This window comes from Physcomitrium patens, chromosome 26 (assembly GCF_059467195.1).
Source record: "Physcomitrium patens ecotype Gransden chromosome 26, ASM5946719v1, whole genome shotgun sequence".
Lineage (NCBI taxonomy): Eukaryota > Viridiplantae > Streptophyta > Bryopsida > Funariales > Funariaceae > Physcomitrium > Physcomitrium patens.
This window is the reverse complement of record NC_143435.1, coordinates 2,893,433-2,905,659: the sequence shown is the minus strand read 5'-3', so window position 1 is coordinate 2,905,659 and position 12,227 is coordinate 2,893,433. Positions and strand designations below refer to the sequence as shown.

The 12,227-nt window shown below is 32.9% G+C and overlaps 1 non-coding gene across 1 annotated transcript; it reads right to left on the bottom strand.

The window, feature by feature from the left end:
• Window positions 1-5,589: 5,589 nt before the first annotated feature.
• LOC149986182 (signal recognition particle RNA) lies at window positions 5,590-5,887 on the bottom strand. Its single transcript, XR_016501366.1, has one exon.
• Between the last annotated feature and the right edge of the window lie 6,340 nt (window positions 5,888-12,227).

The window sequence follows — 12,227 nt, the reverse complement described above, 5'->3', positions numbered from 1 at the left end:
TTGATTCAGTTGATCAAGAAGTCCGGATATTAAAGGTAGTGGATACCTGTTTTTGATGGTAATCTTGTTGAGTCCTCGATAATCAACACACATCCACAATGATCCATCTTTTTTCTTCACAAATAGAATTGGAGCTCCTGCCGGAGATTTAGAATGGCGTATGAAATTCTTGGCTAGATTTTCTTCAATATACTCCTTGAGTTCAGCCAACTCATTTTGTGATAAACTATAGATTGGTCCGAATGGCGGTTGTGCTCCTTCTTGAAGGTCAATTGAGCAATCATAGAGACGATGTTCCGGAAGTGTATCCGCATTTTTTTTTTTGAATACATCTTGAAATTCTTGATATTGGCTTGGAATGCCACTTGAAGTCTTTTCACCAGTAGAAATGGGTGTAGCATAAATAATGTATGGTGATTCTTTCATAGCAGCATGCAAGAAAGCTTTTGCACCTATAAATATGGGTTTAATTGAACTGGACTTATGACTCTCTACTTGCTTAACTACACTATTAGTTATACTTTTAGAGAAAGTGAGAGTTCAGGAAATCAAGTCTATTTGAGGGTTGTATTTTTTTAACCACGATAAACCTAAAATGACTAGATTAGAGGGAGATCTAATGATATTAAATACTACAAAACTATTATGACCATTGATTATTACTTCTATAGGAAGGATTTTGTGAGTAATATCTCCAGAAGACAATGGACGACCATCTATGACTTCTACATGAACAGGTTTAGTTTTCTTTACTAAAGATATGCTATGTCTTTTAATAAATTCTTCATCTAAAAAACACGCTGAGGCTCCTGAATCTAACAAGGCAGAGACTTTATAATGTTTAGGTTCTAAAATAACATTTAATGTAAAACAAGGAGAGGGCTCTGAGGAGAGAATAAGACCTTTACTAGAAGTTGTGCAAGGTTCTAGCCGCACGGTCCCTATTGTAGCTGAACAAACTCGTTTTCTAACATATTATCTTCTTTCACAGCCATACTCCTTATTTTGTGATTGCGTTGTTTCTTTGGACAATGCTGAGCAGTGTGCTTTGATTCTCCACAATATAAACATAATCCTTCTTGACGACGACGAGTCTTTTCTTACTCAGTAAGAGGTTTGAAACGTACTGCATCAATTTGCATATCCTCTACTTTCGAATGTATGTGTTGAAGAGATGTTGGTGTTGCCATTGAATTATAGTAACATTGAGGTCCACTTGTACGGTTCTCAGATCAAAATTTAAAAAGGCGATTGTCGTACTTCACAGTAAAGTCAATTGCTTGACTCAATGTTTGAGGATCAGGTAAGTTGAGCATTAATTTTATTACCTCATATTGTAATCCGTAGAGAAATTGGCTAATAAGTGCAGCATCATCCCACTTGATATCAGTTGCAAGTTGTCAAAATTGTGAAGCATATAACGTTACTGATCGATTGCCTTGTCGTAAAATACGGATTTTATTGGTTGCAACACGAATTGCATCATGTTCTCCATACATGGATCGAAACTCAGCCAAAAAAGCCTCTAGATTATCCAATATTGGATCTCGTCGTTCAAGAAAAGATGAAAACCACGATAGTGCCGAACCTGAAAGAAGAGTACCAATGAATCTAACTTGTGATCCTGGAGTTGGATAGCTTTGGAGTTGAAGTTCAATCACAAGTTGCACTTGATTGATAAATCCTCTAAACTTGGATCTGGTGCCATCAAACTTCTCGGGTAGGACAATTCTTGGTTCTCTAACATTTGAAGGGCATTCCACCATAGGAGAAAGGACATGGTTTAGTGCAGATGTTGAAGCAGCTCCAACCATTTCTATATCTTCACTTCCTGCCAATCTTATTGCTCCTTGTGGTAGTAAATTGAGTTGATGCATCGCAAGCATTAACTCCCGTAATTGCTCTTGCATTTGTGCCATTGCACTCTTTATTTCAAGAAGTTCTGCCATGATAACACTTAGAAGAGAGAAGATGTCTAATATCGCTCAAGACAAATAGAAGAGAGGACTTGCAGACAAAGAAAATACTAAAGACAATATCAGTTTAGAAGAGGGTAATCCGCAACTTCTAATACGCTTATATCTTATCAAGAAAAAGGAGTAATCCACTCTTAATCAAGATTAGACAAAGCTCTGATATTGTAGGTGTATTCTTGTCAATCTGTCAAGGACAAGAACTCGATGAAAAAATAATTCAGACAAGTGAGCCTTCACTCAAAGAGAGGTAACAAAATATATATAAACAAGTATATATATTGAAAGAGAAACTGGAATGGCTATTGCCAAAAGACAAGAAAACTAGAGACCCTTGAAACTAGACTAAAAGCAAGAAAGGAGTTGACAAGAGTGAAGAAGCCTTCACTCTTGTCTGTATATATACTATCTAACTAGGGGCTACGTGGCGACGTTCTATAGGACCTCCAATATGTGTTGACTTTGTAGGACACATGCCTTGACTTACAAGGCAAGTTTTTCTACGTGTGGGCCACATAGTTAGCTTGATCTTCAAGCTAACAACATGTGTGGCACATGGCCAACTTGTTGACCACGTTTCTAATCTTAAAAGTCAATTAAAGACACCTATGAAGTCAAAGCAGCGTCTAGGAAGCTTCTAAGAAGCTTTCATATTAAATATTATAGAATTAACTTACTTTTATCTACTTTTACTTACTTCTACCTATTTCTATATGTAATTATTAGCTTACATGATTATAGCCATGACAGTAGCATTTATTTTTATACTAACTTTGTATCATGTTGATTTTTTCAAAGCATTCTTTATAAAAATATAAAAATAAAAATAAAAATAAAAATAAAAAAAAATGCATCAAACTTTGCTATAAGTGTTGTTTTGTTATAAATGGGTGCAAATAACAAGCTCTACTTAGTAGATTTTTATTCTAAGAAATTTTCAAGAGCCAAGATTAATTATGAGATTTATTATAAAGAGCTTCTTATAATTGCACATTCATTTTAAGAATGGTATCATTATCTAGAGGCACCTTAAGTCCAATCACCATGTATACAAATCACAAGAACCTCAAGTACAATTTCAAAAATCTCTTTTTATGTGATTTCAACTTTAGCATAAAATACATATTTATCAATAAGCTTCTCTAAATTTGTTGTTGCTTCAAGATTACATAGTAGATCATAAGCTGTTGATTTATTTTTTTATTTGTTTCTTCTTCTTTCTCCTTCAATTTTATTAAATCATCTTTTGTAGATAATTCTTTTGAAACCATCTTATAAGCCTTGTCTCCTCAAATTTGTCTCTTAGAAGAATTTTCTTTTCTTATATTATCAAAATCTTATTTCATTTCTTCTTCCATCAAAGCTTCTTGTTTACTCTTAGAAATATATGCATAGATTAAATAAAACTTTATATAATCTTTTCAATCTATAGTACAGATTATTGTAATAGCAATTTTTAACAATGCTGCTTGTCACTTTTTTTTTTTTTTTTTTTTTTTTTTTTTTTTTTTTTCATTGTAGATTTTGCATAAGATCAAAATTCCTTATTCCTATATTTTTATTAAAGTCATTATCCACCTTGATACTATAATTTATGGCCTCTAATGCTAAAAGTCCATGTATTATTAAATAATCTGAGACCAATATTTTTTTATATTTTTTATCAAAGTTGGTTTGAAGAAGATTTTTTATATCTTTTAATATTATTTTTGTATTCTTTGAAAAAAAAATTCATTGCCATAATAAATCATTAAATTTATCACAATCTTTTTAAAAGTAAAAAATATCATTGCATCAAATATATATTTGTATATGTATTTATTTAAAAATAGTATTTAAATTATTTATAGAAGTCTTCTTTTCAAGCTTAGTAAGTTTGATTTGAAGATCCCACATTCTATATAGAATCTCCTCAACTTCTATATCTTCTTCTTTTAATAAAGCTATTAGTGGTTGAACAATAGACATTGTTAATTAAATAGTAGGTACTTAGGTTCTAAATATTTATATTATTTTTTGAGTACTAAACCTATCTTTTTTATTTCTTGATATGAAATCAATTCTACAACATCTTCAACATCTTTTTACTTTGTTGTCAATCATTTTTTTTCTTTATTTTTTGTCTTCAAAAGAAACATCTAATTTATCTTATAATTTTCTAGCAAGAGCTCAAAAAAATAACTTAACCTTATTTGGCTCTAATGTTAACTTTTCCACCTTTAACAATCAAGAATATTGACTTTAAAACTTTCTAAATAGCTTTGTAGCTTGTAGATTCTTGTTAGACTTAATCCATTTTAAAAATAATTTCTTATTAACTAAATTAATGTCTTTAAAAAAACAATCATCTTTAAATGTATGAAAAAATATTTTCAATGAAATCTTGCAATGTTTTAAAATTGACCTTCACATATTCTCTTATTTTTGGTAGTGTGGTAAGTTTAAATAACTCATTAATCATCTTCTTTAAAATATAATTTAATTATACTTTCTACACATAATATCTCAAATACTTTAAAATAGCTTTTCTATTAAACTAGTCAAACATATCAACTCCCAATTGCAATGCTTTCAATGCCAAAGCTTACATGCAATCATTCTATTAATGTAGTTGCCTAGATAATATATATACTTATGAAATACTACCAAAGCTACTATAGCCATATAGATATCTTGTATTCCAATAGAAAAACTACTAGAAGCTCCACTTGAAGATCCACCCAAAGCTCCTATAGAAGTTTTAACTTCAACCTCCTTGCCTTCTTTTTCCATGAGATTTAAATAAAAATTAAAAAAATTCAATACCTTTCACTTTAAACTATTACATTGGATTAACTACTTATATTGTGTTGTTTGTTGTCTTATTTGGGAATAAATTGTGTACTTGGTTGTAGAAGGAAAACTTGAAATTTACTACTAAATAAGAACTAATAATTTTAAAAACTCATATGAATAATAAGTGGAGAAAGGATTTTTTAAAATATAGGTTGACAATGTATCTTATCTTATTATTAGGACGTCCTTTTAGTTATGAAGGCCTTAAAATGAACATACAATCATCATACAATAGACCAAATTTTTAATACAATTCTAAATTTATGTTGTTTGTATGTTTTAGAAAAAATTTAAAAGAGACAAAATCATAGGATGTAATATCACCACAATATTTTTATATAAAGTCATCTATTGTAATAAGCAAGTAATATGTACTAAGCATATAAGAAGATAAAGTAATAATTAGATCAATATAATGATTATAATAAAATGAGATGTGTAGGATTGGATAATTTGTTCTTAAAAGGAAATTACAAAAGAAGGAAAAAAATGATGAAACAATATGAAATAAAATAGAAATAACATCTCCTTGTTATGAAACAACAAATTGGCAAAAGATATTAAAGATGTTTTGAATTGGTGTGGATGGAAATGGAGCTTTATGGATGTTGAGTTTCTTTCAAACTATGAGCTTAAGAAGTAGTTGTATCAAGTATAGAAGAGTTGAATGACATGACTCATGTTGTTATAGGATAGAAACTTTCCATTCATGAGATTGTGAAAACGAGTGACCTACAATAAAAGTAGAAAGGGAACAGAGATGGGATGAAGACGGGAGGACAAAAGGGAAGGTGGTATGTGGATGCATGCCGGGCAGGGTGATCTGCGCAGAACATTCAGGCCCGTTGTCCCTCCACTGCACGGAGCGGGGAGTGAACGCTGCTCGGTTGCCCGCCTGACGCGGTGCCCCCCTCACCATCGCCCGCGAAACCCCACCCTCCGACGAGGTTCCACTGGCGACTCCATGCTTGGAGTGGGCAGGCCCTCCACACCCCTCCGCAGGCCCGTGCCCGGCGCCCCCACATCCTCACCCTCCTTCCCCCGCGGTCAGGTTACAAGCGGACGCTACCCCGCCCAGACATCTGCGTGTCTTCCTCCCTCTCTCTACATACCTTTCACCACTGCATACTCCAAAACATATGGCGCTATCTTCCCTCCTCCACCAACCCCGCTCCCTATCCCCACGGGTCCCCGCGGACACTGCCCCCTCGCCCACTATCCCACGCCGCTCTACCCTCTCTTCCCCACGCCCCTGGGTCCGTAACCCCGCCGCACCACCGAGCGGAATCTCATCTCCTTCGGGACTGCGGCGACATCACAGCCCCAGCACCCTGCACCACACCCGCGTCTTCTCTCCCAGCAAACTCTACAGCTGCCGCACCCGCCTCACACCCCAAGAAACGTGAAGCCGCCACGAAATTGTTTTTCTCGTTGCATTTGAGTCACTGAAAAATGTCACATTGGTTTATCTGTCGTGCAGGATGGGGTGTTTGGGTGTTTTATATTGTAATGCTATACAATCACTTGTGTTCCATTTGGTATTGGATGCATGATTTACGTGAGGCACTGAAGTAAACATGAAGGATGAATAAATCTATACGGGGATCAGAATATGAATGCCCGTCGAAAACTGGATTTTTCTTTCTTGAGTGGGCAGGACGGATCAAGCAAGCAGTGTAGACTTCTTCAATCGGCAGGTATACAGAAAAATAAAGAAAAAACGGAGGCAGCAATTGGAAGCACCGACAGTTGCTGTCTAAAGTCCGTCTGGAAAACTTGTGAGAGGCGTCCATGAAAAGGGGTCCCGGAAGCAACGTTCTCTGTGCTATCAGAGCCAGGTTTCGGTCCTCCGACCTATGGGTTATGGGCCCCACCACGCTTCCGCTGCGCCACTCCGATTTTGACACCTCGGGATAGTATAGTCATTCATAGAGCATTTTACTCTACTACTGATCGACATGGGCTTCGTGTGTTTACGTGTATTTCTTTGGTGTTGTTAATTTTGCTGCCTGTCCCTTCACACATTATGATGGATTGCTGGTTTCAATTGGTATCTCTCTTGCACCCACACATAAAACAAACATATAAATAACTTCTAATGCATATGCAAACACACACCCTCTTCAGTTGATTTTTTTCCATTGGCTCGTTACGTGTAATACTGTTGGAATTGTAACACATCTGGATTTTCTTTGTGCAACCAAATTACTCTTGGCTAGTATGTAATCAATATTGTCTCCACTTAGGTTGAATTTAGTTTTGCTATTGCAATTTCTTTTTACCAAAAAGAATGAAGAATGTGCATTTGGAATCCAATGCACAACTTGAGTGATCATGGAAATGTATTTTCTTCTTAAATTTAAGACAATAATGTCCATGTCAACAAAGGCTCTCAATCTACTAATGTACGTATCATGTCATTGAAGTTGGACAAAGATATCATCATCTAAGTTAAGAATCTTCTTTCTATTTTGTTAGATATATTCATGTGTTGCATTGTCATTACATATATATTCAAGTGTTTGAACCAACAATGAAATCATATGGTCTAATTTCACATTGTACTTCTTTACCTAAGATATAACATTAGCACATGCATTTTTTGTATTGTTGTTGCTATTTTTTAGACATTTTGGATCACCCTTCCAAAGTTACTTCTTTATATAGACTTTTTACTTGCTTTTGGACTTATCTCTATCAACATGATAAAAACCATTAAATTTCATTTCCCAAAAGAGTCTTGTAATGACTCTTTTGAACTTATAAAGTTGGAATACTTTAAACCAACAACTTAAGGTTTTTCAAGAATCTTAGAGGGGCTTTTATATATATATATATATATATATATATATATATTGGTAGAGAAATAAGATTTTCTTGTATTCCAAAAGAAAAAAATTACAAAAGCCATAGTAGTTTAATTGATATAAAATTTCAAATGGCTATACACTTTGAGCCCTTGAACCAACACATAGACTTAGCCAAAACCATTCATAATAACACATCAAACTACTACCTCCATCATACTAAACCACCAACTTCATCTTTGTAAAGTTTGCCAATCATTGGTGGGCTTGGAATGAACTTGGAATCTTTCTATAAGAAGAATGGTTGATTTTGGATTTGTACAAGGGCGGCTTTTAACAAGGTCTATGGATTTATTCAAGGGCGTGATATGATTTAAGACATTTCAATGTTAAACTTCAACCAACTTCTTCCTCATCTCTCTTATAATCCTATATTATAATGGTTTGTTGTATCATATAAATTCATATTATTTGAAATAAAACCATAATATAAAAATAGGTCTAACAAAAGCATACACCTTAATATGAATCAAAGAAAGAGATGAATGAAAAGTAATATTTTGAACTAAAAATAGATATTTTAAATATAATGTCATGCCTTTTGGATTCACCAATGCATTTTTGAAGCAAAAGTTTAAGCTTATTGTAAGATAAGATAATTTTTTTGTAGATATGTTATCAAGAATAAGGTATTACAATAAATAAAGGTATGATTTAGATATTGATTTAAAAGATATTGATTTAGAGGATGATATCAAAATAATTTTTTTTCCAATGCATTATTAAAAAAAGAAGGTATTTGTTTGAATAAACAATTGAAAATATTTTTATGAAATTCATATGAAAGTGAATAGAAAGATATTAGGAAGTATCTCTAAATACTTGAAGGTTGGACAGTGAAAAAAGTAGCTTATAAAAGCATTTTGAATACAATGGTGAAGTTAGATTTATCAAAAATTGCTTTCTTGACCACTTATAAGAGCCATCAGCCTTAGTAATGAGATTTGCTTTTGGATGAATGAAGGCCATAGATCTAGATTAGAAATCTTAAAAATCAAGGGTAGAGATGTAGCCACCCTTCTACAAGCCTCCACTCATTTGTATAAGAGAGGCTTGGGTTTCCAAGCCTCTCTCTCTCCTCTTTTGGATGAAGGGCGAAGCCACACCAAAATTTGGTCAAAACCCTAATCTTAATTTTGTTTAGACTTAAAATCTCATTGTGAACCTTATGATTGTGTATGTATGGATTTTTGATTGCAAATAAGGGTCATTAAGTTTTAAAAGATGCTTCATTGAGATAGATAGCTCCCTCGTCCTCCTCAAATATCCCAAGGGTTTCAAGGGCCTCGGATTATCCTCAATCAGTCACTCAGTTTCTTTTTTTTTGATGTGAAATTCCAAAAAGTTGTAGCTTTTGTTGTTAGCTTTCCAACAAGATAAGACTTGCTTGATTTGGAGTAAGAAGGAATTTTTGTTGAATTTTTGAGTGTGAGGGAGTCGACTGCCTTTGCAGTTTGGATTAATCGAGTTCGGAAAGGTATTTCTCAGTGCTTGATAATTGGCTTCATTTGAAATTTTGGGAGCATCAAGCTTTATAAGTTAAGCTCTGAAAAGCACAAGTTTTGTTAGATTTGAAGACAATATGAAGTTTTAGTGAATTTCTAAGTGAAGAGGGTTGGTCACTATGGCAGTTTAGATCACTCAACTTAAAGGGAGGAATCCTCACGATTGAATCATTAGATTGCAACGAGATTTGTTGGATCAAGAACGTCTTTAAGTTGGCCTTGCAACAAGCTAAGAATCATTCAAATCGAAGCTGATTACAAATTTTGGCAAATTTTGGAATAGAAGGGAGACGCTACCTTCAATCCTTGCGTATTGTCAAGATACCTCTACTTTCATCTCTCTTATTTTATTTTTACTATTACCTTCACAGTGAATTGTAATCTCCACATTTCACTTTTTGGCTAATAAGTTTTAACTTTTAACCTTTAATATTTTCACTTTAACTTTTAATTTTAACTTTTAACTTTATATTTTAAACTTAATTTTTAATTTTTACTTTTTAATTTAACCCTTTTAAATTTAACTTTTAACTTAACCTTTTTACTTTTACTTTTTACTTTTAACTTTAATTTTTCAACTTAACTTTTTAATTTTAACTTTAACTTTTTAATTAACTTTTAACTTTAACTTTTAATTCAAACTTAAGTTTTTATTTTTATTGTCAATCAATAATAACAACTTAATTAATTATTTTTTTACTCTGTTTGTATAGTAAATTTTATTTAATATTTTAATTTAATGTCAGTAAGCATTGTTTGAAAGGCGTTAATTTGAATTGAACTATAAACATCTACATTTAAATTCACTCAACAATTTCACAATTGGAAGTCCCTCCATTCCATCCCTTGATTTAAGGTGGATATTGAGAAAAGGTTGGTGAGGAGAGGAGGTTTTAGCATCTAGTGGGATTTTGCTTGAATAAAAGTGTGTGTGTGGAGGATTATTGGAGTTTTAGATAGTAAGATTCAAGACTAGTTTAGGATTTTTTTTATACCTTTTACTACATTTTCACCTTTTTGTATCAAAATTTTGAAAAAAGTTAAATCTCATCGTAAGCTTTTCAATAAACCTTAGCATAATAAGAGGGATCTGTCATAATTAGTGGGTAGAGGATTGTTGGAGTTTTTGGTAGCAATGTTGTGTGATAACATGACCATATAGTAAATAGTAAAAGTATAGATGGTATCATTAAAGAGCCTAGTAGAATGACCTAGTAGAAAAATAAGAAAAAATGATAGAAAGGTAGTAAAAGATTTTGTCTTAATGTTGTCTTTTTTGTAGAAGGGACCTCTATTTACTTTGTAGAGGCATAAATGAGCCAAATCAAAGTAAATGAAATAAAAATATTATAGCAATGTATAAAAAAGAGTTAAGAATAGATTTTAGCAAAATTAACCTCAAGAAGCCAAGAATTGATATTCAAAGAGGATTGGTTGTCAACCTAGGTCGAAATCAAACCTCAAGGCACAAAACCATGCACCTACAAAGACTTTAGAGTTCTTTGGTTGATCAAAGAACAAAATTTAAGAGAAGACTTGAGAAGAGATTTTTGAACATTACATTGATGTCAATTGATTCAATGCTGAGTTTTTGAGGGATTTTCAAAATATGTAAGGTTCTTTATTGGTTTAGATTTTTGAAAAATAAAAATATGCTTATAAATTTGAAGGTTTCTTAAGTTCTATGCTGTGTATATTTAGACTAGGATTTAAGGCCAAAATTTGGCATGGCTTTGCCCTTCATCAAAAGAGTAGAAAGAAAGGGCATGGAGGACCAAGCCATTCTTATACAATTCAGTGGTGGATTGTGGAAGGGCGGCCACATAATTCATTGATCACTAAGATTCCTAATATAGAGCTAAAAGATTCAAGCTAATTTGTAGATGCAAGTTTTGAGAATTGCGGCTTTAGTAAGTGGCTAAATTTTTGCTTAGTTTGGCTCTCAGTTTTTTTGAAATTTGTTTGTTGACTCTGAAATTTTAAAGTTTGTAATTTGATTTTAGCTCTATATTAGGAATCTTAGTGATCAATGAATTATGTGGCCGCCCTTCCACAATCCACCACTGAATTGTATAAGAATGGCTTGGTCCTCCATGCCCTTTCTTTCTACTCTTTTGATGAAGGGCAAAGCCATGCCAAATTTTGGCCTTAAATCCTAGTCTAAATATACACAGCATAGAACTTAAGAAACCTTCAAATTTATAAGCATATTTTTATTTTTCAAAAATCTAAACCAATAAAGAACCTTACATATTTTGAAAATCCCTCAAAAACTCAGCATTGAATCAATTGACATCAATGTAATGTTCAAAAATCTCTTCTCAAGTCTTCTCTTAAATTTTGTTCTTTGATCAACCAAAGAACTCTAAAGTCTTTGTAGGTGCATGGTTTTGTGCCTTGAGGTTTGATTTCGACCTAGGTTGACAACCAATCCTCTTTGAATATCAATTCTTGGCTTCTTGAGGTTAATTTTGCTAAAATCTATTCTTAACTCTTTTTTATACATTGCTATAATATTTTTATTTCATTTACTTTGATTTGGCTCATTTATGCCTCTACAAAGTAAATAGAGGTCCCTTCTACAAAAAAGACAACATTAAGACAAAATCTTTTACTACCTTTCTATCATTTTTTCTTATTTTTCTACTAGGTCATTCTACTAGGCTCTTTAATGATACCATCTATACTTTTACTATTTACTATATGGTCATGTTATCACACAACATTGCTACCAAAAACTCCAACAATCCTCTACCCACTAATTATGACAGATCCCTCTTATTATGCTAAGGTTTATTGAAAAGCTTACGATGAGATTTAACTTTTTTCAAAATTTTGATACAAAAAGGTGAAAATGTAGTAAAAGGTATAAAAAAAATCCTAAACTAGTCTTGAATCTTACTATCTAAAACTCCAATAATCCTCCACACACACACTTTTATTCAAGCAAAATCCCACTAGATGCTAAAACCTCCTCTCCTCACCAACCTTTTCTCAATATCCACCTTAAATCAAGGGATGGAATGGAGGGACTTCCAATTGTGAAA